General features: G+C 33.8%; 1 long non-coding RNA gene across 1 annotated transcript; it reads left to right on the top strand.

Annotated features, from left to right (window-relative positions):
- The first annotated feature begins 15001 nt into the window (after positions 1 to 15001).
- Positions 15002 to 20072, top strand: LOC141481278 (uncharacterized). The gene is made up of 2 exons (XR_012464855.1): positions 15002 to 15718; positions 19702 to 20072. It is a non-coding gene; the product is annotated as an uncharacterized lncRNA (long non-coding RNA).
- Positions 20073 to 27066: the final 6994 nt, after the last annotated feature.

Below are 27066 nucleotides of genomic sequence, written 5' to 3' on the forward strand. Positions count from 1 at the left end.
TGTGCCAAGACATATTGCCACAATCATGTCGAAGCAAAAAGCGGAATTGTCCGTTCTGTCACTATTATATCCTGTTCGGAGACACTTATCTTTTTGGAGAAAACCGATGCCTGGGTTTTTGTAGCATTGAATTGAACCTGGCTACTTTCACCTCAATTCGAAATCACCTTTGGAAAAAAATTAACAGCATCACCTACCTACACTTACGGTGTAGGTAGTTGGGAGAGATGGATCTGTATCTGTATATGTAGAGAGTAGGCCCACAGCACTTAGGCTACATGTGACCCATTGTACTTTCTCCCGAGGAGTTGTCATCCTAGGTCATCGTCCATCATGTCCTTTCCAGGAAGGTAGACAGGTCACTAGGAGACATCTCCTTTATATCGGCAGGTCTAGGCCAATACTCGCCGAACACATACTCTCTTATTGACGATAACTCCGGACACTCGCAAAGGACATGCCTGACAGTTTCATCTTCCTGTTTACACATCCTGCATCCTGTGTCTACTAGACCCATATTATGGAGGTGTTTCCTTAGTTGACAGTGGCCAGTCAGAAATCCTACTGTTAAGTGTAGGTTTTTCGTGGTCATCGCCCAGCGTGATCCTGGCAAGGCGGCATTCTTTGATGATATCCCACCTCTTATGTAACTTATTCATTTTGTAGAAATTCATATTGGATATAGGATAAAGAAAATATCTTTTGTATGATTGTTACTAAGTTTATCATTTGTTACGACCGGTTTTGGTTTGTTAGACCGTTCTCAAGTAACTGAGACTGAAACTGTTCGTAACAAACTCAGTGGAAATTAGACAAATGTTATTTTCTTTATCCTCAATTACGTATGTATCTCTCCTTGTTACAAACTTCCGACACAGTTCTAGCTGTCAAAGTATCGGTATTTGGGATGTTTTTCCCCGCTTGGGACTGTGTTAACGAGATGGAGCTGTTACTAGTTAACAATTTTTCTCCTACACGAAGATTTCATACATGCAACTGAAACGTGTTGAAATTAATCGAGTCCAAGGCACATTGCTTTCTGGGTCGAATCTGCACTGATGAGAGGTAATACCTCGAAACTAGTCGGTTGGTGATCTACTCAAATAATTTCAGCATGATCCTTCTGTTGAGAAAACGAAAAACATCTGCCTGTCTGTCCTATATAATTCAATATCCAGTGTGGTATTAGCCAGAAAAGAAGTTGTTTTCCAGCAGGCATTTACCAGATCCTACGGTACAGGTAGTTGGGAGAGAGAAATATTCCGAGATTTCATTTCAAAATATTTATTTTTTAGTGTATACTCGAATAAACCAAAAATCAATAGATTAATTAAATGATTACACTTCTCCCATAACACAACACTTTTTGTTTTGTTGATTTTTTTCGATGAGAGAGACTCAAAGTGGTTTCAGAAGTTGTTCAAAATCGAAAAATAAAACTTTTTGGGCAATTTTGTCCTCGCTGTGTCTGTCTTTTCACCTGTTTTTCTGTCATCTGCAAAAAATGTGGGATGTGGAACATATTTACACCATTTACTGAGCTTATATTAGTAATCTCCTGATGATGATGATAACTTCGTTAGCAAAACGCGCGTCGGAGATAGTGCTTTTAATTTTGGGTGGAAAAAGTATTTTCTTCAAAATAATGTTTCTGTTGGGTTCCAATTCTACATATCAAACCATAGATTCATCTGATACTGTACCATACCATACTGTTCTGCCTTCGCCAAACTTCCTGCTAGAAATACGATTGACATTCGCTAATTAGTTTTCATTGAATGATGCGTTTTTGTTAGAACATTTATTCATACGTTATTGGATATAAAAGTATTTTCTTGAAACTTATTTCAACTTATCTCAAAAATTATTTCATTATTGAGAGTGAATTATTTTACTCGATTCACCAGATTTTTTTTCAATACTTCAATTCATTTATTTTCAGATACCACTTACTGCTGTCGAGATTGTGGAAATAGTTATAAATACGCCAGAGGTCTTCGAAGACATAAACAGGAATGCGGAAAAAACAAACGTTTCTCTTGTTTGTTCTGTTCACATAGTTCTCACCGGAAAGACAATATGAACCTGCATATGTTTCTGAAACATAAATTTAGTGACGCCACGAAATCCGCTAACTAATTATGGAATAGAAAATATATTTGAATTGTAGGGGTTATATTTTTAAGAGTGATTAATTTTTGGGAAAGAAAGTTTTTGGCTTTCTTCCACTCCATTTTGATGTAAGTGCAATTTATTACCATTCATTTAAAGTAGAACTCCTGTGAATGATATCTGAATTTTATTCCATAACGAATGTTTGGAATACAAACTGAGTAGAGAAAAGTATCTTCTGTATAAGTTTCGAGAGAATTTTTTTCTTTCGTGTAATTAATTCAATGTTTATATGAAAGTAGCTGTTTCTTTCAGTTGCTTCTTTGCATGATCTACACATCCATGTATAGAGTTACTTATTTTCAAATTGATTACTTCCTTCCTTTCTTCGGAAGGTTCCCTCATTTTTTTGTTTCAAGATGCAGTAGTAGAAAGCCAAAAACTTTCTTTCCCAAAAAAGAAAATATATCTCTTGATTTTTTTTGAATTCCTTTACTTGTGATATAATAGTCAACGCTATAATGAATACATGTGTTCCCTCTCAGTAATTAACTGGATAAACTATGAAAAAGTGAAAAATAAAATTCGAAACTTGTGATATTCTGTAAACTATCATCACTGGTACTCATTCTGCGAATGTTCCAACGAAAATTAGGCATCTGGCAAGCCAATTTTCAACCTGTGTATCTTAACCTAAGCTGTTAGTTAAACTTGTAAACAAATCCTACGAAATATACGGCCCTGATGCACAGTTTCTCAGCCGAATCCAGCTCTCGGATATGACGAATCCTACTTGCTTATGTTGTAATAAATCGGTGGAAGACTATAAGGTTGTCAAATGTGTTCTTTGCAATAAACATTTCTTCCACCAGTGCGTTAATCTAATCGTCTCGGAAGTAAGAACCATAAAATCTAAAAAGAGTTTCTCTTGGACTTGCTCAGGCTGTACTGATATGGATGGCACATTAAATTAACTGAAATCTATCTTCATTTCCTTAAAGAAGGAAGTTGCTGAGTTGAAATCAACATTAGGTAATAAGCAATTTGAAAATGATACCACCAACTTTGAAGATGTAGTTCAGGAAGTGTCAGAAAGGCAAGTAAGGAGAAAAAATTTGATACTTTTCAAAGTTAAAGCTCCTGAGAATGCAAGCTCCTCCAGTGAACGCCAGGAGCAAGACAAAATTAAGGTACTATCTATTTTGAGTTATTTAATGCCTGTGTACTAACTTTACTTATATAAATCCTGAAAGATTAGGTAGATTTGATCCTACTAAGTCGTCTTCGCGAAAATTTGACTTGAGGACGATAGATTAGTTCATGAATTAATGCGCAGAGCAAGAAATCTCAGAAATAATAATAACTTCTCTGGAATCAATATATCTCTCTATTGCACCCCACGCCAGATTGCGCGTTATAAAGCTCTCAAAGATGAGCTGAATAGAAAGAACGCTGGAGGTAATGACAACCTAGCAATGAAGTATATAAAAGGGGTTCCAAAAATTGTTTCGACAAACTAAGTGTGCCCAACAGATCTACATCACCTAAAAATATTTATTTCCAAAATGTTAGAGGTTTAAACACTGAGATACAGAGGTTTTGCCCGAATGTGACACTTACTGAGTACGACTTTATTGATTTGGTGGAGACATGGCTTTCAGATGACGTAAATAATTCCGAACTCATTCCCAGTCACTTCCATGTATATCGAGGATGAAATACTCCTTCGCGAAGAAGCTGTCACAGATCGAGGAGTGACGTTCGACAGCAGGTTGACATTTGTCGGCCACACCAATACTGTCGCGACATCGGCTAGAAAAATGCTTGGCTTTGTTCTTCGCAACTGTAAATCATTCACCGATATTACCGCCTTAACCATACTTTATACATATCTCGTTCGCTCCAAGTTAGAGTATGCTGCTTTGATTTGGTATCCCCCCTATAATGTACATAAGGAAACCTTGGAAAATGTGCAAAGGCGTTTTCTGAAGTTTCTTGGGTTTAGAACTGATGGGGTGTACCCTGCTAGAGGAACTAACCTCTGCACACTACTTCAAAGATTCGGTCTGCCTTCCTTGGAGTAACGTAAAGTTTTATCAAGTATTTCTGTTTTAGAAAATTTTGCATTGTTCCATTGATGCATCCTCGTTACTTGAACAAATTAACTTCAACGTATCTCAAGCTACTACACATAGGCAGGCCACTTTCTATACCCCTTTTACTACATTCAACCTTGGAAAAGTGTCTCCTATAAATTTGATGTGTGAAAATTATAATACCCACTGCTGTCAATGCTATATTAATTTCGATCCACTGAAGACCATATTATCCAAAATTGAACAAACCATCATCTAGCTTAATGTCTCCATTTCATGTTATTCACAAATAATAATTGATCAATATGCTATTGTTTTTCTTAATTCGATCATATATGTGAATTTATTTCTTAATTTGTCAATTCCTAATATGTCAATCTTTTATTAAATATTTAGTTTAAATAATATTTATTTAAACGGTATTATTATATTATATATTGTCCTGTAAATGGATTAATCTGTTGGGCAATAAATTTTTGTTATTATTATTATTCAAGATAAACAGGTATTCTCTACGAAAAATGTGAAACATTGTTGAACTAAACCCTAGAAAGCGGAACCAAAATTTGTTCAAAACTTGGCAGCAAATTGATGTTTCAAAATAAAGAACCAATTATGAATTATGGTAGGCAAATAGTAAGTGAATGTAAGTGAATTCGACACTCCAGACATCCCTCGAGGATTCATTGTGGCTCATACTTATTCAAACTTCACTACATCTATTGGTCATAGGTACACCTCAATGTATACTGTTTTTTGACGACATAACAAACAGTGTATTACGTATGGAAATAAAAAAAATGTAATTTTTGTTCACACAAGGAGAATTTCACTTTGAAGAAAATCACATTGTGTTCAGTCGATACTCCAATTTCGGAAAAATTTCATCATGAACTCATCCTTACTGAATTTAGATTTTATAGCTTCTCTCACTGAAAACAATTTCAACTACTTCTAGTAGTTGTAGCATAAATGTCGATTGTATATAATTCATTATTCAGCGTGGTATTAGCCGGAGAGGTAGTTGTTGTTCGACAGTCATTCATCAGAACCAACGGTGTAGGTTGTTGGTATTTCGAGATTTTATTTCGGAATATTTTCTAGTACTTACTTCTAGTAGGGTAGGGTGGGGCACATATGGACGTGGGGCACATATGAACAATACAAATTTCTCGCCCCTGTAGCACCATGAGATCAACTGCGCATTTTTATGGTAACATTAGTGCATGTAGTTACAGCGTCAATGTGTTTATCTGAAAAATATTGCATTTTACTGTGACAACTAATCAAATAAATGTTTTATACCTCAAATGTAAGTATATACACCTTTTGTTCATAAGATTAAAACAATATTTTTATATCTTTCTGCAATTGACATAACCTAAGAAAACGTACTTCCATCGTCAACGTGTTTGTGATGTTATCGGATAAATACATTTTTCTCATGTGGGGCACATTCGGACAGATATGATGAGGTAGATTTGGACTAGTCCAAAAGTGCCCCATTTTTATCACAATGAACTAATTGGCAAAAATCAATTCATATTCGATGAATATTATGAACTTTCATTCAATGAGGATATTTATATTGGACAATATTTTTATCTGAATACAAACATTAAGTACGACCTTATCGTTACGCCTACGTTGTATCGTGCTTGACGTTTTTTTTCTAGTGTGGTGCGGAATTACAAACGCAAAACAGACAGAGCCAACATTTCCACGGAATATTTGCGCAAAGCAATAAATGAGGTCATCACGCATAAAAGAAAAATTAGAGATGCAGCTGCAATGTATAATATAAAGAAATCAACTCTGCATTTTCACCTAAAAAAAGCGAAGTCTGCAAATAAGTCAGACTCAGGAAATGACATGTCCTTAAGCTCAAAATATGCATCTCAACAAGTGTTCTTCTTCGCAGAACAAACAAAGTTAAAAGAATATCTACTTAAGGCATCATCAATGAACTTTGGACTAACACATCTACATACGAGTTCCTTAGCATTTCAATTTGCCAAAATGTTACCAAAAAAATATCTACTTGTTTGGAATGACAACCAGATTGCTGGAATTGAATGGATGCGGTCCTTCATGAAACGCCACCCAGAATTGTCGTATAGAAAACCAGAAAACATTAGCATTGCACGTACATCTGGCTTCAACAAATCCAATGTTGAAATGTTTTTCAAAAATTATAGGAAAGTTATGGTTAAATATAAATTTTCTCCAGATCGAATTGTGAATACGGATGAGTGGTGTCTCAACAGTAATGCAAGCTCCAAAAACTATAACAAAGACCGGCATGCAGCAAGTCGGCCAATGTGTTTCTTCAGAAAGAGGGACCCTCGTTACTTTTTGTGGAATCATTACCGCAACTGGTGTCGCCATTCCCCTCCTATATATTTTTCCACGAAAGAGAATGAAAGATCAATATTTGTACGGTAGTATGCCTGGTGCCATTGGAAGAGCTACGAAATCTGGTTGGATGTCTGCAGAAATATTCGCACAACTGCTAAGACATATAAAGAAGCATATGAATAGTACTACAGACAATCCAATGCTCCTACTTCTGAACAACCATGAAACGCATATTTCATTAAATGCGGTAAATCATTGCCGAGAAAACGGCATAGTGATGTTGAGATTTCCAACGCATTGCTCCCATAAGATTCAGCCGCTTGATATATGCCTCTATGGTCCGTTAAAATCTAGATGCAAGACATCTTTCAATGACTATATTGTGGGTATTCCTGGTAAAGCAATTACAATTGACGATATTGTAAAATTAACTTCACAACCATATTTATTATCGTTCACTCCTCACAATATCACTGAGTCATTTGAAAAAACTGGAATCTGGCCAATAAACAGCCTTATTTTTAATGACGATGAATTTGCAGGGGTTTTCAGCTATGGACTTGAATGACTATATTGTGGGTATTCCTGGCAAAGCAAATACAATTGACGATATTGCAAAATTAACTTCACAACCATATTTATTATCGTTCACTCCTCACAATATCACTGAGTCATTTGAAAAAACTGGAATCTGGCCAATAAACAGCCTTATTTTTAATGACGATGAATTTGCAGGGGTTTTCAGCTATGGACTTGAATGACTATATTGTGGGTATTCCTGGCAAAGCAAATACAATTGACGATATTGCAAAATTAACTTCACAACCATATTTATTATCGTTCACTCCTCACAATATCACTGAATCATTTGAAAAAACTGGAATCTGGCCAATAAACAGCCTTATTTTTAATGACGATGAATTTGCAGGGGTTTTCAGCTATGGACCTGAAGGTATTAGTGAACCGTCTTCAAGTACACAATCAGATAATCATAATACTTGTCAATCATTCACAAGTAGTACTTGTGAACCATCTACAAGTAAACAACCAGATGGTAATACTTGTGAACCAATCGCAAGTACAAGTACTCACTTTGATCTTGAAAACACTGTTATGAAGGAAGTCAACTACCGTTCATCAATAAATGAACCTTCCAAAAATAATACACACGACGATATTCGACCTTTTCCCGTTCTGCAACCAAAAAATAATTATAAACGAGGAAGAAAGAAAGGAAAATCGTGTATCTTTACTAGCACTCCAGAAATGACTAGACTACATGAAGAGGAAAATATTAAACAAGCTAAGAGAAGATAACAAGAAGTGAAACGAACAAAAACTGTAAAAAGACAACTAGTCAAAAAAATAACGCTCTTGGTGTAACAAGAAAAACTCTCAAGAAGAAACGAACCTATTTAAGTTCCTCGAACTCTGACGTTGATATGGAGGAAACAGTAATCTCCGATTCTGACTTAGATCTCTGTAGTGAATACAGATATGTTAATAAACTATTGGACGACGAATGCATTGAAGTATAGGACTTGGTACTGGTGAAATTTCCAACGAAGAAAAAAGTTGTTTATTTTGTGGGCCTCATAGAAGAAATCAGTGGGAATGAACTTTCTGTGAATATTTTGAGATACAAGGAGAATTGTGGATTTTATTATCCGGTCACCAACGACATTAGCCTGATTGTTAGAGAGGATATTGTGGCAAAACTGCCACCACCTACACAAAATCAAGGCACTTCAAGACAAATGTCATACTTGAAAGTTAATGTATCATTTTTCAATTACAACATACAATAGTTTCAAATTTATTTTAACCAGTAGGAAGGCATCTGAGTTCAATAATATGTACCTATGTCTATTAATAAATATGTTTATGAATTAGTCCAATTCAACCCCACTCATGTCCAAATGAGCCCCATGGTGGGGCACAATTGAACGAATGCACTACTTAAAAAATATCATTATTTCTACCAGAAATAATAATTTATTAGCGAATCCAACTGATTAATTTGTTGAAAAGATTTGTAGCTATCTACTAGTGCAGCTGAGAGCCCCATATGTTATAAACAGCTTAATAAATCTACTTGTAAAAAAGTGTACGAATGTGCCCCACCCTCCCCTGGATATGTGATTTTTCTAGATTTGTTGACAATAAAGACGTATTTTTATAGACCGATTATCACTCACTACAGTCAGATATTTCAAGAAAAAATACCTTACCACTGAATATTTGCTTTTCAGAAAAGCAGTTTTTCATTTCCCGTGATGGAAGATTTGGTTGTTTGAAGTGTGGGCATTCCTACAGAAGAAAGGGTCATTTTACCAGGCACGCAAAATTTGAGTGTGGAGTAGAAAAGCAGTTCAGATGTTATACTTGCAATCTCAACTTTAAACATAACGACCATCTCAAGTCCCACATGAGATCACGGAATTGTCAGCTTAAAAGTAGCGGGAACAAGTTTCACAAAGTTTAACAACGTTTTCGATTTTCTGTTACACGTCACGAACGACATTTTTCAAGTATTTCAACGTTCCTTTTATCAGAGAGGAAGACAAATTTTCAAATTTTTGACTATTTTACAAATTGTTAACCGAGTTATTTTTCATAACAAAATACAGCCAGTTGTAGATTTTCCAATATCGTATGAAATTATTCGAAATAAACCCAAAAGTATTCTTCAAAATTACAAAATCCTTATTTGATTCGAGTCTTCAATAGATTTAGTCTGGGTCACAAGATCCTTTTTTTGGAAATTCCCGGAATGACCTCCAGCAATTTTTTGAAAAATTTCAAGAGGGTCTCGAAAAACTTACAAAAGTTATAAACAATTTTTTTGCAAATATCTAGGAAAATATTATAGATATCCTTGAAAAAATATCCTCAAAGAGAGGGAAATTTCCTGGAAAGAAGTCTCACCTCCCGGAACAATATTTATAATTTTAATTTATAGGTGAAAATAGCGCTAAAAGCGGGCGATCCGCGTCCCGCACGCGCTGACCACGCGCTGTTAATCAACAATTTTTTTTATTAAGAAACGATTTTGTTTTTAAAAATCATAATATTCATCACTGATAAAAATCCCCCCAAAAATTCAAATATATTCTAAACAATAAATTTGTTCATAACACTTTTTTAAAGAAATTGATCACTTAAATGAAATGAATAAAAACACTTTTGTCTAAATACCACTAGTAGATTTTATTTATACGACCGGTTTCGGGTTAGACCCCATTTTCAAGTATAAAACAGTTTTATACTTGATCATGGGGTCAAACCCCACTGAATTATACAGAAGACACTTTTCTCTACTCAGTTTGTATTACAAACATTCGTTATGGAATAAAATGAGATATCATTCACAGATTGGTACTGAAGAGCCCTAAGGCAAGTGTCTTACGGCGAAACATCTGTGTCTACCAGTGAGGATGACAGTGTTCCATGTAAGTGCAATTTGTTACCATTCATTTAAAGTAGAACTCATGTGAATGATATCTGATTTTATTCCACAACGAATGTTTGAAATACAAACTGAGTAAAGAAAAGTATCTTCTGTATAATTGTATAAGTGTTCATATAAAAGTATTTGTTTCGAAAGCATTTTTTTCTTTCGTGTAATTCAATGTTCATATGAAAGTAGCTGTTTCAGGAGGGCTTTCTTCCAGTTTGTGTCTGAAAGTTGCTTCTTTGCATGATCTACACATCCATGTATAGTTACTTATTTCCAAATTGATTACTTCCTTCCTTTCTTTGGAAGATTCCCATATTTTTATATCGAGATGGAGTAGTAGAAAGCCAAAAACTTTCTTTCCCAAAAATGTTATATCATATTATGAAAAATATGAAACAGTATTGAAAGTATATCTTTCTCTTTTTCATGAAATGAAACTTGGACACTATTTTACTATAGTAAAAAGTTCAAAACTTTGCTTCTCTGAATAATGAAGTGACTCTTAATGAAACACATTATATTTAAAATTATTTTTGAAAATTTGTTTGTCAGAAATTGAGAGAAGCGATGAGGTAAATGTTATTTTTGAAATGTTATTTTGTTGGTGAAAAATCATTTTTATGTTATCTTAAATAATAAGAATACGAATGAATTCGAAAAAAATTTTTTTTTTCATTGCTTCAATTGTTTTTTTACTTCTATATCTGTATCTGTAGAGTAGAGAGGGTGAGTGTAGGCCCACAGCACCTAGGCCACATGTGACCTATTGTACATCCTCCCGAGAGGAGTTGTCCTCCTAGGTCATCATCCATCCTGTCCTTTCCGGGAAGGTGGACAGGTCACTGTGACACCTGAAAGAAAGAAAAAAGAAGAAGACGACAAATCAGAAACTATCATCATAATGATTCAAGAAATGAAAACGGATATGAAAAAGGAACTCAAACAAATAAGGGAAGAACAAAAAGAATATAGAAATGAAATGATAAAAATCAAAACGGACAATGACATACTGAAAAATGAAAATGAAAAACTGAAAGAAGAAATTAAAACAATCAATAGCAAACTTGACAAAATAGATAGAGAAACGAGAAGAAATAATGTGGTTATAGAAGGACTACCAATCACAACAAATGATGAAGAGGAGTTGAAAGAAGGAATGACTTCATTCATTAAAAATAGTATGGACATCGATTTAAAAATGAGAAATGCCAGAAAAATAGGTGATAAAATATGTCTACTACAATTGGAAAACTCAAACGAAAAACAGAAAGTGATGAAAAATAAAAACAAACTCAGCAGGATCAATGAATACAAGGTATATGTAAATGATGATATGTCAAAAGAACAAAGAGAAATAGAAAAAAAGATACGAAATCAAGCTAAAGAAGAAAGAAAAGAAGGAAAACATGTGAAAATTGGATATAGAAAACTAGAGATAGATGGAGAAAAATGGTACTGGAACCTAGAAAGAAACGAACTAGAAAAAGAAAAGAAAACACCAATCAATACAAACAACTGATAATGAACACAGGAAATATAGATCGAACAAACAAGAAAACGGCAAGGAATTCGGATTACGATATTAGGAAAAATGAAATGATAACGAGAAGTGGCAATAAAAATAATAAAAAAAATGCATGGTTACTAGGAACGTGGAACACTAGAAGCTTGAATGGAAAAGAAATTGAAATAGTAGAAGAATATGAAAGGAACAAATTGAAAATACTAGCAATAACCATCTACTACTATTATAATCTTCATGCAGTCATTGTTCACTGTGGTTCTGGCGTTGAATTTGGTCATTATAACGCATTGGTCAAAGACGATACGGACTCGTTTGACGATAGTCGTTTCACTAAGTGTTCTGGCGATGTCTTAGATTTATTGAAGCCTCTGGAGACAACCTAAACAAAAAAAAAAGGGACAGGACAAATACTATTACAGAATGGACACATATTAGTATATAACGGAGTAGAAATAAAACAAAGGGCATCAGCCGGAGTTGGATTAATAATACATAAAGACTTAACCGAGAAAATTAGAAAATGGGAAGCTATAAATGACAGAAAAATAACCATAGAAATAGAAAAACAAAATAAAGAAGTGAGTACCATAATAGCAATATACGGACCAGATGAAAATGAAAGAATAGAAGAAAAAGAAAAATTTTGGGAAAAATTGACAGAAATAACCGAAAATGCAAGAGGAACAATAATAGTTATGGGAGATTTTAATAGCAGAGTGGGAAAACAGGACCATATATACAAAACAATGTTAGGAAAATATGGAGAGCAAACCAGAAATGACAATGGAAAGAGAATGCTTCAATACTGTCAATTACAAAACCTGATCATTACAAATACATTTTACCAACACAAAAACATACATAAATTCACAAGAGTACAAGAAAGCAGAGGAGAAAAATCGATAATTGATTACATTCTGGTACAGAAAGAAAATAGGAACAATGTTCTAGATGTTAGAGTTCGAAGGGAAGCAGAAATACACAGTGATCATTTCCTATTGACAATAAAAATCAAAGGAGACGCAACAGAAAAGAAACAAGAAACGGTGACTAAGAAAGGTGAACACATCACGATCAGATCATATAAAATGAAAGACACAACTGTAGCTACTAGATATGAAGATATTACCAACGAAAAACTTGAAAACAAATACAACGACATCAAGAAAGCAGAACTACAAGAAGCGTGGTTTTAGAAATGTTATCATGAAACAGCTATTAGTACATGTGGCACCTACAAAACAAATAATAATAGAAAACAGACATCATGGTGGAACGATGACATAAAGGAGGCTATAAAAGAAAAAAAAATACAATGGAAGAAATACTTGAACAATTATACAACAGAACAGTATGAAATAAATAAAAACCGAAGAAAACAAGTGAAAACATTAGTTAATAAAGCAAAAGAAATGTCATGGATTAAATTCGGTAATAAACTAGAAGAAGACAGTAAAAGTAACCAAAAACTATTCTACAAAGCACTAAAATCCATGAGATCAGATAAACCCGTAAAAGACATACAAATCAAGAATTCAAAAGGTGAAATAATTACAAACGAAATAGATATAATGAAGAGATGGAAGGAATATTTCCAGACACTACTAGGACAAGGAAATGAAGAAGGATCAATAGAAACAACAGAAAGGAACCAGCTAAACGAAAGCGAACCATTGATAGAAATGCAAGAATTAGATGAAGTAATTAAAACATTCAAGAATGGGAAAGCACCAGGAGAGGACAAAATAACATCAGAAATGATGAAAAACTTAGGAGAAACTGGAAGAAAGAGCCTACTAGAAATAATCAATAAGGCATGTAAAAAAGAAACTATACTAGAGGAATGGGGAACAGCTCTAATAACACCGATACATAAAAAAGGAGACTACAAAAATTGCAATAATTATAGAGGGATTACGCTACTGAATACCATAACAAAAATAATAGAAAGAATAATTAACAATAAACTCAGGAATAAAATAGAGTCACAACTCTCAGAACCACAAAGTGGGTTCAGGCCCGGAAGAAGTACACAAGACCACATCTTCACAATAAAACAAATAATAGAAAAGAGAAGATCAGAAAACCAAAATATATATTTGGCATTCATAGGCCTAGAAAAAGCTTTCGACAAGGTACCAAGAAGAGAATTATGGGAGAGTCTGAAAAATAGAAATATCGATGAAAAAACCATAAATATGATTAAAAACATATATAGAAATAATAGAAATTATGTTATCAAGAACAACATGAAATCAGAAGGTTTCAAAACAAACGAGTGTTTGAGACAAGGTGGATCATTGAGCCCAATGCTTTTTAACATTTTCATGGACGACATCATCAAGGAATGTCATAGAAATAGCAAAAAAATGTGCATTGGATACAAAAATATGCAAAGAGTAGAGATAGCTGAGGGAGCATTTGCCGATGACATAATACTGATAGCTGAAAATGAAGAACGATTACAACATAATATAAAAATATGGAATGAAACACTGAAGAGAAAACAAATGAGAATAAACAAAGATAAAACCAAGGTGATGACCATAGGAGGAGAAGAAATAAATATAATGATAGATGATAAAAAAATAGAACAAGTGAAAGATTTCAAATATCTAGGCGTAACAATAGACGAAAAAGGAAGACAAGAAGCAGAAATTAACAACAGAATCGAGAAAACCATTAAATTTTACTATACAATGAATAAGAACTTCATCAGTGAAAGAGAAATTTCAAGACAGACAAAACTACAAATATGTATTCAAAACAATATTATAGGCCAGTATTAACATATGGATGTGAATCTTGGATATTAACAAAAAAAATCAAAAGTAGAATACAAGCAACAGAAATGAAATACCTGAGGAGAATTATAGGAGTGACAAGGAGAGATAAGATAAGAAATACAGGAATAAGAGAAGAACTAGACATAGAAGACATTATTTCATTTATAGAACAAAAACAATTAGGACGGTGGGGACACATACAGAGAATGCCAAACAATAGACCTGTGAAACAAATCTATGAAGCGAAAACACAAAACAAAAGAAAAAGAGGAAGACCTGAAAAAACCTGGAACGACATGATAGGAAAGATTCTACAAGGAAGAAATAAACAATGGAACGAAGTAAAGACACTGGCTAGAGATAGAAAGGAATTGAAAAAGTTCATAAAGCAACAATAAAATGATAACCCGACACCCTGAGGGTAAAAGGGTTCAATATATATATATATATATATATATATATATATATATATATATATATATATATATATATATATATATATATATATATATATATATATATAAGTATCTAAAGTATATCTAATAAACTTCAATAAAATGAATAAAAACACTTTTGTCTAATTACCACTGGTAGATTTTTTTCAAACGACCGGTTTTGGGTTTGACCCCATTACCACTTTTGTCTAAAAAATAATCTACAATTACCATAAAGTAAACAAGTCATCAATCACACATAGTATATCTAATAAAATAATCACAGGATATTTTTTTCTGTGGATTTTCGTTTTTTCAAGTGCCTAGAAGGTATGTGAATTTTTTTCTCAATAATTATATTCAATGGGTTGAGATAATTTTTATTGTTCAAAGGTTACATCGGTTATCGCGTGCGTGCGGGACGCGCATCGCCCGCTTTTAGCGCTATTTTCGCCTCTAAATTTAAATTATTAATGTTGTTGATAGAGTTTCCGTAGGTGGGACTTTTTTTTTTATAAAATTTCCTTCTCTTTGAGGATATTCTTTCAAATTTCGGATATCTTTAATGTTTTCCGAGATATTTGCAAAAAACTAAACCCCCCTTTCTTTACTAAATTGTTTATAACTTTTGCAATTTTTTTGAGCCTCTCTTGGAAGAAGTAAAAAGCTCAAACCTTCAAATCACAAAAAAAAATCAATCTTTCCTGAAAATATACCCCTTTCAATTAAAACAAGATTCCTATGGCTGGGATTGAATCAATTGAGCGAATGAATGTCATTCCGTACTGTCATCGATGACATGAGTAGATATAATTCATTAGTAATTTTATGAATGAATTGAGAGGTTCATCTTGTAATGTTATCCAGCTTGGTGCGGAAGAGGCAATAAGACAAGTGTCTTATTCCGAAACATCGGATGACCGCCTTTGAAAATAACAGTGTTGCATGTAAGACAATTTTCACGTCTTTCGTATACTATAACATGTACCAATCCTGTTGATGATTTCTAAGAGAAAAAAGTGTTTTTGTATAATTAAATGTTCATATAAAAGTTTTTTTCTTCTTGTAATTCGAAGTTCATTTGAAAATAGTTGTTCCCAAAGGACTTCTTTTTCCAATTTGTGCCTGGAAGTTACTTCTTTGGATGATCTAAACATCTTAGTGAATAGTTTATTTCGTAGATATTATTTTATTTTCTATGGAAGATTCTCACTATTTTTTTTATGAAAATTGAAAAAAGACAGCCAAAACCTTTCTTTCCCAAAAAAATATTTTTATCTTCGAAACATTTCCGTATTTCTTCTGAATCTAATCAGTAAAGAATATTACTGGCGTTTCAACTCTTCAAGAGGAAGATTAAACTGTTTAATCTTCCTCTTGTAGATGATCACTTGGTGATCGAAACACGTGTCGAGGTGTTAAAATAACGGTTTGGTGTTCGGGTAAAACTCCAGTAATATTCATTACTACATCAAAGTTTCCAGACAGTGCATCACAGATATCAAAATAGTATGTGTAACATGATTGATTGATGACTCGTTTACTTTATGGTAATTCGTGATCACTAAAATGAAATGAATAAAATCACTTTTGTCTAAATACCACTGGTAGATTTAATTTATTCGACCGGTTCCGGGTTTGACCCCATTATCAAGTATAAAACTTGATAATGGGGTTAAACCTGAAACCGGTCGTATGAATAAAATCTACCAGTGGTATTTAGACATAAGTATTTTTATTCATTTCATTCAAGTGATCTAATTAGTACTTTAAATACGAAGGCAAAATTTCCCAACTCACAGTTTTCTCCAATCGAGAAAATATATTTCAAAAGTTCAAAATTACTTTAGTAACAAATTTTTCGGTGATGATATCCGTAGTGTTTCATCATCTGAACGAGAATTCCATTTTCTTTGATGATAGTTAACTATTTCCATGCTGGTTAATGAATTGTACATTTTACAATGGTGAATGTTCCTCAATTTGGGTTATTACAGCAAATGCAAGTTTGAACAAAATAAAGTTGAGTTTAATTCATGAGTTTTTCAAATTCACTTCGAAAGATATTCAAATTGATGTTTCAAATGTTGGATTTTAATTTTCAAAGATATTTGTTTCTAATTCACATATTGGCAACTGCGCCTATATCAAGTTGAAATAATTTATACGTACCTAGATATTCTACTTTAGAAAAGGAAAATTATCTTTATAAATCAACAATTATGGCAAAATATAAATTATAGCTCAATACCACCTCCACAAGCCACATAAACAACAGTTGTATTGTTATTTATTTATATAGAGGAAGATAGGTTAGGTGCACAAAATTTCATGTCACAGAATGTCTTGGAACTCGGAATATAAGTAAACAGAAGAGCACGCCTCCGAAATATGTCATCTTTGTTTGTCTCATACAGGTAACAGATTCATTATCCTTTATTAGCTATAACCGATGTTGCCAAATGGTGAAATAGAAACGAATCCCTTTAAATGTTGAATGCATTAGTTCATTCCTCTTTTTTAAGTATTTAAATATTTTTTTAAGAAAAAGGTTGAAGTGATGAGTTCAAAATGCGTTGTTTTAGATCTCTTTTATGAAAACTACTTGATTTTCGTCAGGAGGAACATTCCCCAAAGTGTATTTCAACCGTGTTAGGAATCACACGTTATAAGGTAAGACCTCGTTAGTCCTCAGCTCGCACAAGTTTCTCAACTTCTGATAGTTGTCGTTCGTATGTGGGCGACAGCTGATTACCGGAAAAACATTAAACCTCCCATTGATAGAAAATTTTTCATAGATGTTATTACCCAAGAATAGAATATCATTTTTTTCAAAATATGCATGAATAGAAATGTAGTTTCGAATATGTTTTGTGACTTTTTTTCATATACCTTATACAAAATCCAATATAACATTCAATATTCATGCACAAAACTGAAGTCATTTATGTTCCAAAATATCTCCTAGAAATATAAAGTGACATATTTACAATGATGTTGTCCATAATTATTGCAAAAGAGTATTTGCATTATGTTTTTTTAGAGCCAGATGAGTTGAAAATCACGTGGTTTCTCTATTATTTGAGCTTTTCAACGTATAATAGTGCAAAATGAATTATCTTGTATTTCATTAGTTCGGACTTCCATTGTCTAATATTATATAAAATTATATGAAATCCCTAAAAGAACCAATACAAATGAAAAATTGAAAAGAATAGCTGAAAATAACAATTATGTTAAGAAAAAAAACTTGAAATGAAATTACAGTGAAATAAAATACAAGTAAAGAATTGAACAATTAAACAAAAAATAAAAAATGAAGAGATTCAATTGTTTCAATTGTTAGTACCCACAATCGTCTTGGGATAATGACTGGACTGATTCTTCCAAGAGATGACTATTTATGGGTCATTCGAGTACATTCACAGGTACAAGTGGATCAGACTTTAGCTAAATGACAGCAAGAGCCTCGCAAGGAAGAGAAACCGCCACAACCAGTGCTTACACTTCCAGACATCAGAGGATTATCGGAAAGGATAAGAGGAATTGGGTCCAAGTATAACATCAGAACCCACTTCAGATCCGGAACACTACCCGTAGCAGCCTCACGAAAGCCACGCCACTAAACGCGGACTGCGATTCCAAGAATTGCATTTACCGGATACTTTGTGAGTGCGGAAAATCCTATATCCGTGAAACTAAGAAACCCACACAAGAACCACACACACACAGCGAGGGGAAACTAGGAAATCAGGAATAGCAGAGCATGTTTGGACTCGTCAAAATGACATCGAGTAGTCCCAGGCTGAGATTGTACACAGGGAGGAACACTGGTTCAGGAGAAAATTCGAAGAAGCTGCATACATGTTGTCCAACAAAGTATCCAGCCAAGCTAGCGTAGAGATACGCAACATATGGAAAACCATAATCGAGCGAAAAATGGCCAACTCCCGCCTAACGGTCATCTCCCGCTAAACCGGTGAAGCGAAAATAGGTAAAAGGAGACAAGTAAAAGTACTCGAATGACCCATAAAATACTAATCTCTTGGAGGAATTAGACGAGTCATCACCCTTTAGGATACTAACAATCGAAACGTCGTGAAGTGACTTAATAATATAATTTTTATTTTCAGCTTATCTTTTTAATTTTTCATTTGTATTGATTCTTTTAGGGATTTCAAATCATATAATTGTTATTTTCAGCTTATCTTTTTAATTTTTCATTTGTATTGATTCTTTTAGGGATTTCAAATCATATAATTGTTATTTTCAGCTTATCTTTTTAATTTTTCATTTGTATTGATTCTTTTAGAGATTTCAAATCATTTTATATAATATTAGGCAATGGAAGTACGAACTAATTATTATGTTATACGAGATTTCATTGGTATGGGTATTTGATTTTATGTTTACAAATAAATAGCTTGAAATACTTTTTTCAAGTAACATTTTATTGTTTTCAAAATAGCTCATACTAAGTTAGTTATGGATTTTCTTCAAGTATCGATAGACTCCATCCCTTATTTTTTCTTTTCACTTTTCATGAATATGTATATTCAGAAAAGAGTTTTGTGAATTTATTCTTCATTGTAAATTTAAAAATTCGTTTCCACTTGATGATAAGTTTTTGTATTTTTAAGAATAACAATATTTATATTAATAACGTAAATGTTTATTTCTTCTTCATTTAAATAAAAAAATTCACCTAGTGGAATTTTTTTGCAGAAGATAATATTCTTCCTGCATAAATCATAAATGGTACCAATTTAAACCTACCCCATGCACTGAAAATATGTGGGAGAGTGTTTGATTTGAATTCTGAAGAGTATTTTTCCCGTAAAACTTGACTCACATTTTTTTGTGGTTTAATTGAAAAATGATATAATGAAGTATTTTTTCTTCAATGGCTCACTTCATATCTTTCATGTAGGTGACATGGTTCTAAACCCACCAATGTCGAAGATGATCAAATTCCCACATAGAAGAACAATCATCTCTGAGAAGAAAACGAAAATATTGAAGGACTTTTTCATGATCAATCAGTTTCCAGACCCCAATACCAGAGAAAAGTTGAGAGAGGAACTCGACCTTTCCTACGCTGTTATATCAACTTGGTTTCAGAATAGGAGGAGGAGAGAAAAATTGAAAAGAACGATTTCTTCTTTAGGAAATGACCTAAAATAGAGCACTAGATTCCAATGAGAGCATGCAAAAATTAAATTAAATTCATTTTGTTATAAAAGCACTCTTTATTGTAATATTTCTCACCACCTATATATCATATTATAAAGAATGAAAGTATATCTGCCTTTTTTTCATGAAATGAAACTTGGACACTATTTTACTATTGTCAAAAGTTTAAAACTTTTCTTATGTGAATAATAAAGTGACTCTTTATGTTATATATTATATTTAAACTCATTTTTGAAAATTTGTTTGTCAAATATTGAGAGGAGCGACTGAGTTATTGAGATATATATATATATATATATATATATATATATATATATATATATATATATATATATATATATAATGAAGTATTTTTTCTTCAATGGCTCACTTCATATCTTTCATGTAGGTGACATGGTTCTAAACCCACCAATGTCGAAGATGATCAAATTCCCACATAGAAGAACAATCATCTCTGAGAAGAAAACGAAAATATTGAAGGACTTTTTCATGATCAATCAGTTTCCAGACCGGAAATAAAATTTCCGAAAGTTTGATATGAATACAGGAGGTGATTTATCGGACATAGCACTCAAAAAAGAGGCAAACCATAGACACGGGTTTCGGGGTTTTGTCCCATCATCAGTAAGGTGCAGCCAAGTGCGAAAATAGGCAACACTTGGTTATCAAAATAACTACAAATGCACGGAGCCATCAGCAGAAGCCAGCCTCACATTTGTGTATTCAGTTGATATATCTTGTGTTTACAAGAATACTACTAACATCACCACGGAGGCAGCTATAGCTGCCTCCGTGGGTCCAGAAAATAATACAGATATGAAGATTTTCGGGTGTTTGATATGAATACAGGAGGTGATTTATCAGACATAGCACTCAAAAAAGTGGCAAACCATAGACACGTGTTTCAGGCTTTTGACCATCATTAGTAATTATGGTGCAGCCAAGTGTAAGGATAGGCAACACTTGTAGGTAGTGAGTGGGTAAGGACATTCTACTTCCGAACACGTAACAAACAACATTTTACCAGTATAGTAGGGAGCGGATCAGTTAGGGTCAACCGACTTCCGAACACTTAACAGTAATATCCAGATGATGACAAATGAGACTTTGTCGAAACGTCGGTGAGAAGAGCTTCGTGGAAATGGATCGTACTTGGCTACGCGTCTTGAAGAAAAACATGAAAAGTGGCAAAATTGGAACAAACTAATATCAGAGTACTAAATCTTGTACTACATCGAATGTTTGAAAAGTCAGTAAATAAACATTGACATATGACATATCTATTGACTTTGATAAACAACGTTGATGAAAAAAGTACAGCCATTATAAGACATTATACGTGCTGTATTTCTCTAAAGAAAAGTAAACTTGTTGTACTTTCAAATCATGTCACTCGACCGTGTATTCGTTTCACACATAGCGTTGTATACCACTAGTTAGAAATCACATTTCTACATGTTTGAATCAATAATTCTATTCTGATTGTAAACGCACAGTGTCTTTTAAGGTAAAGAATCATAAGTTAAAATCTAACTCTATCAATTTTCAGGGTGTCATCCATGTGAACGATGCGGTAACTACTATAAACACAAAAGTTCGCTCTACAAACATCTCAAATGGGAATGCGGAGTAGAGTCACAGTTCAGATGTTCCAAATGTCCATACAGCGCTAAACAGAAAATTAGTTATATCTGCCACATGAGATCAAAACATAGTATAATTACTGATGGGGGCCATGATTAAGAAACTTTGGTCAGTTATTTACAGAATTGGCGAATAGTCTTCATACCTCTCATTACCGTGGATTACAATGGATAATATAAAAACAATTTCATTATTGGTGCTCCTCAAGATATGGAGTTCCGGCAGCCACATCGAGTCCCCATGTCAAAAAATACTGATGCAAAACTCTAAACGAATGATTGTGATGCTTCGTCATCAAGCCCATCAAGAGGCACCACTCAAGACAATGAAGTTGAGCAGAATGAAAATACTTGAATCACAATTGACGACGGTATAAAATTATCTCAAATGGATTTATTTCTCGCTCAGTAAAATATAAGCAGTATGCACGAAGGTAGGGTTTCTCTATGAAGAAACTATAAAAATGTCTTGTATTCAATCCGAAATAGGAAATATTTTTAAGAGAGATTAGTTTTTTGAAACGGGTTTTCTTGGCTTTCTACTTCCTCGTCATTGAACAAGAAATGTGGGAAACTTGTATTTGAAAATTCACAGAACGCACAGCCATACTATGATTTTACTTTCAAGAAAAGTAATATTCAGTAAAATAATTAAATACTTAACTGCCTTACTTCAATCGTACTTCGCATATAGTAGCAAATTTCCAAAAATCCGGATTGTTTGTAATATTATGGAGTCCACCAGATCATGTGTAGCTAGTACTGTTTGTTGCCTGTGTTGACAGAAACAATTACAATTATTCTTGTCAAACTTTCATTAAAAATATGATATGAGAAAACAACCAATTTCGATTATGAACATTGACTAATAGGAGAGTTACTTTTTTCTATAAAGTTTGTACACCGATCATTCATTATGAAATATGGAAAAGTAAAAAGCAAAAATGTTTTTTCAGAAAAAAGCGCCACTTCAATACATGAAACGCTTTTGACTGGGTTAGAAGTATCTAAACTTATGAATGATTTTTACGAACTGTTATGATGGAACAGATTTGTCTTTTCCAGTGATTTACGAGTGAAGTCAAATTTCTACAAGAATTGTGTGACTCGTCTTCTATAGATATTCAAAATGATCCTGATGAGAAGTTGAAGGCTAGTAATTTAATTCGAAGCTCTGTAGATTTGCCATGATTGTTGGTAATCTTTTTTTTTTACCATGTATCTATCACATTAGAATTCCGGAGTGTGAATAGTTATTGCAATCATCTTATTTTGCGAGTTTCCAGTTCAGTTTTAAATTTTTTATCACTTGCTTACGAGTACTTGGAGAAGCAAGATTGTTCAAACATCACCTATGGAATATCAATATGTAATAAGTGTCGCGGACTACTCATTATTAATTTATTATTGTTTCTTTGGTGTGCTACGGAAAACAAAACTATTCTATTGCTTTCTTCCTTCCTTCACAAGTTTCCCACATTTTTTACATATACATGGAGAAGTTGAAGTCAAAAAGCTTTTTCCCGGAAAACTAACCTCTTCTAAAAATGCACCCCTTTCAATTTATTTCCACTCTACGTAAAATATCTTATGAGTGGGAAGAAAAAATAGGAATATGATGTTCATTTAACAAAAAAATCTAACTAGAACGTAAACAGCGTAACAATTAAAAAAAATGTGGATATTCCATCAATTTATTTTTTTTATATTTTCATCTTTGAATTGTAACTTTCAAAAATAGTTAAAATATTGTCAACTTCATCAATCCCTGTACCTTTCAAAATGCAAAACGGAAACATTCTTGAACTTACCTAAACTTTTCATTAATCATTTCGTATCCGTTATTCGAAACGAAAACTGTTTGATTAAAAAAAATTGTTTCTAAAAGAGTATTTTGTTCAATTCCAATAAATACCATCTTCATGTAAATCCCAAATGAGTAACAAAACATGTCATTTTTTGTTTAGATTCGAACTACATCGAATTGTTGAAATGCACAATATTGTTATTAAATGAGTTATTTTGTGGAAAGTAATTTTTGGTTTTTTCTTTTTCTTCATCTTTATACAAAAAGTGTTGTAAACTTTGCAAGAAAGCAAGATAGTATTATGATTTAAAGTAAACTATTTGAAGAGATGTGTAGAATATGCACAAAAAATTTTTCAGATGAAAACTTTAAGAAAAAGCCCATTCGAAACAACTACTTTCAAACATGAACATGAAAATAATTTTTTTCTGTTCAGTAGGACGGTAGCCTGGTGGGTTGACGTGGGTGGTCAGTTTACTCAGTCAATCGATCGCTGTGCGAACCGGTGGTTCAAACCGCAAGGCCGAACGACGATTTTCACTTCCTACCGTCCAAATCTCAAATCATATTAGAATCAATCATATTGAAAAATGAAAGTCCGAACTAGTAAAATTCAAAGTACTTTGTGATCCCCAACTAATGTTACTGAACATTTTTGGAGGTAAAATATCTATGAAAATTCTCGCAGTACTCGAAACGAAAAACATAAGGTACCCCTAAAGTATAAAACCACATTTCTTCATTTATTGAAGAGTATCAGGATAATTACAGATATTACTTACTTATTTGGTTTAATGACAGTAGTTCATAATTGTTCTAATCTTTATAATGTACAACATAAACTAAGATAGTGAAGAAATTAACGCAAATTTTTGTGTTTTCAGACTCATCATTTTCTTACGACCAATCCAAAAACCTTCATATGTGCATGAAATGTAACAGAGGCTATAAATACAAGAAAAGCGTTATTGCACATATCAAGTATGAATGCAGCGTGCCTAAACAGTTTGAATGCGACTCATGTGGAAAATCGTATTCTCAGAAAAGATATTTGAGGTACCATTTGAAAATGCACCATGGATTGAATAGAAAATAAAAAATATTTAGTATTTGGACTTTTTCAATGAAAAGTTTGTTTCTGATTTTGTTTTTCAGAAAATTATGTTTTTGAAAGAGCTCTAAGTAATAATAATAATATGGTCCGTGACCATGAGAGAGCAGGAATAGGACCATTTCTCTTTAGGACAGCTGCCCGAGCAGCTGATGAACTCGCTATAGTTTTCGACACTGAACGAGGTGACCACAACTCTGTCACCGAGTTGGAACCCGTTCAGCAAAAAGCTCAGATAAAAGCCGCAGAGATCACCTTACTTCTGCGGAAACACAAGGATAAGCTAATGCATGGGGTCTTCTTCAATAACATTGGAGATCTTGGCTTATCAAAGCGCCTGACGTTCGCTTTTCTCAGGTCGAGTGGGCTGAAGTCAAAAACTGAGGGGTTCATCATGGCTTGCCAGGATGGTGTCTTCAACATTTAGTCTACCGCAGTCGCGTGATGGGTATAGAGGTTCCTGACACAAGATGCAGGGCCTGCCGCGAGGCGCCCGAGACCCTAATGCACTTGCTATCAGCATGTCCAGCATATGCGGTCTCGGCCTATATCCATCGACATAACGCGGCCCTAAGAGTGCTATACTACCATCTACGGCACTCTTACGGTATTGACGAGACACCGGTGTTGCCCTACGCTCCGGGGGATATTGAATCCGTTGTGGGGAACGAGAAGTGCCGAATTTATTGGAACTATTCGTTCCCCACCATCAGGCTCATACAAGCTAATAAGCCTGATGTAGTCCTTCCCGACCACCAGAGCAAAACGATATTTGTCGTGTAGTTTTCAGCTCCTGGCGAAACAAATATCGTCAGAAAAAAGAAGGAAAAACGGATAAAATATCGAGATTTTCTCTTCGAACTCCGCAGGCTCTATCCAGATCACTCTGTCAAGATGGTTGTTCTGATTATTGGAGTCCTTGGTGGAATGATGTCCTTTCGAATCTCAAAATCATACCGGCTTGCCGCACTGAGGCAGAAATCTTAGCCGCACAGATGCAGAAGGCTGTCATTCTTGGCTCACTGCGCTTGCTCAGGGCACATGATTCTCGGACCCAATGATCACTTACCCCACGGTGTGGGGAGTGGTCATTGGTTGATAATGCTGGCGCACCCTCCCGAATGTATCGGGGCTTCGGGGGATAGCGCCTGACCAGCGCACACTACGATAATAATAATAATAATAATAATGATAATAATAATAATATTTTTTCTCCATTAGACACAGATAACATGTATTGGAATCGTCAAAGTACACATAAAACAATGACACAAAATTCACAGTGTGAGCAACATCGTTGTTATTAAAACAATAACAACAAAATTAAAATAAAATAAAATACAGCACAGATACACTTACATATTACGAATCGTAAAATTCTTGCATATTATGAAAACATTTCTCAATCAAATAATTGTTCAACAAGTTACTGCATTTATTGAGGTTTGTTATATCTTTTAGACACCTAGAGAGCTTATTGAAAATAGTAAGACCTACTGCTGATGGATAATTCAATGATATTTTATATTAACGAAACGGAAAATGAAGATCACGTTTTTGTCTAGTGTTCACAGTATGAATACTTCCATTTGAAGGAAATCTATTCTTGTTTTTAAAAACAAAGATTGACAGTTCAATAATGTACATACACGATAGTGTTAAAATTCAAAATTTTTGAAATATATCCCTACAAGAAAATGTACTAGGAACTCCTGTTACTCCTGTTTCTTTTCTGTACAATAAACACATCTGAAGCTAGTGTAGAGTTACCCCATGTACATATGCCATATCGCAACCTTGACGCAACTTGCGCGTGATAGAATGATAATAGTTGTTGTTCTGTCAGAATGTTTTTGAGGTTCCTGAAAAGGTAACAATTTGTTCATCACGAGGGTGCAGTGTTTTTTCCAAGTCAGACATGCATCCATGGTTATCCCCAGAAATGCTGTATCATCCGAACTGTTGAGTGTTTGATCATTTATTTGAATTTGTACTTTTTCACACTGTTTTTGACGATTGTGGAATCTCACCAACTGAGTTTTTTCAGCATTGAGGTGCAATTAATTGTTTGCGCACCAATTCACAACTGACTTCAGAGTACTGTCACACTTCTCAAACAGCGTACATCGTTTTATAAATGAATCTGTGATGGAGTTATCGATTTCATATATATAAAAAAGGAATAATATCGGACCTAGAACAGATCCTTGTGATACACCCATCGTGACGTCCAAACGCTCAAAATCAAAAGTAGTAGTGGTAGACTCACTATGATATTTCAAGCTAACAAATTGCTGTAAATTTTTCAGAAACTATAAAGTCCAGTCATAGGCATAACCTCGTATACCATACGAATAAAGCTTTGACATGAGTTGATATTGATTGACACAGTCGAAAGCTCTGCCGAGGTCACAGAATATGCCAACAAACCATTCTCCTGATTCCAGAAGCATTGAAACTGTTTCGATAAATTAAATTATTGCAGTGTTTGTGGATTTCTTTGTGCTAAAACCATGTTGTTTATCTGAGAATATTCGATGT

The sequence above is a fragment of the Leptinotarsa decemlineata genome, unplaced genomic scaffold (assembly GCF_025532065.1).
Source record: "Leptinotarsa decemlineata unplaced genomic scaffold, Ldec_3_MD MMD2_tig00000133_RagTag_RagTag, whole genome shotgun sequence".
In the NCBI taxonomy this organism is placed as follows: Eukaryota; Metazoa; Arthropoda; class Insecta; order Coleoptera; family Chrysomelidae; genus Leptinotarsa; species Leptinotarsa decemlineata.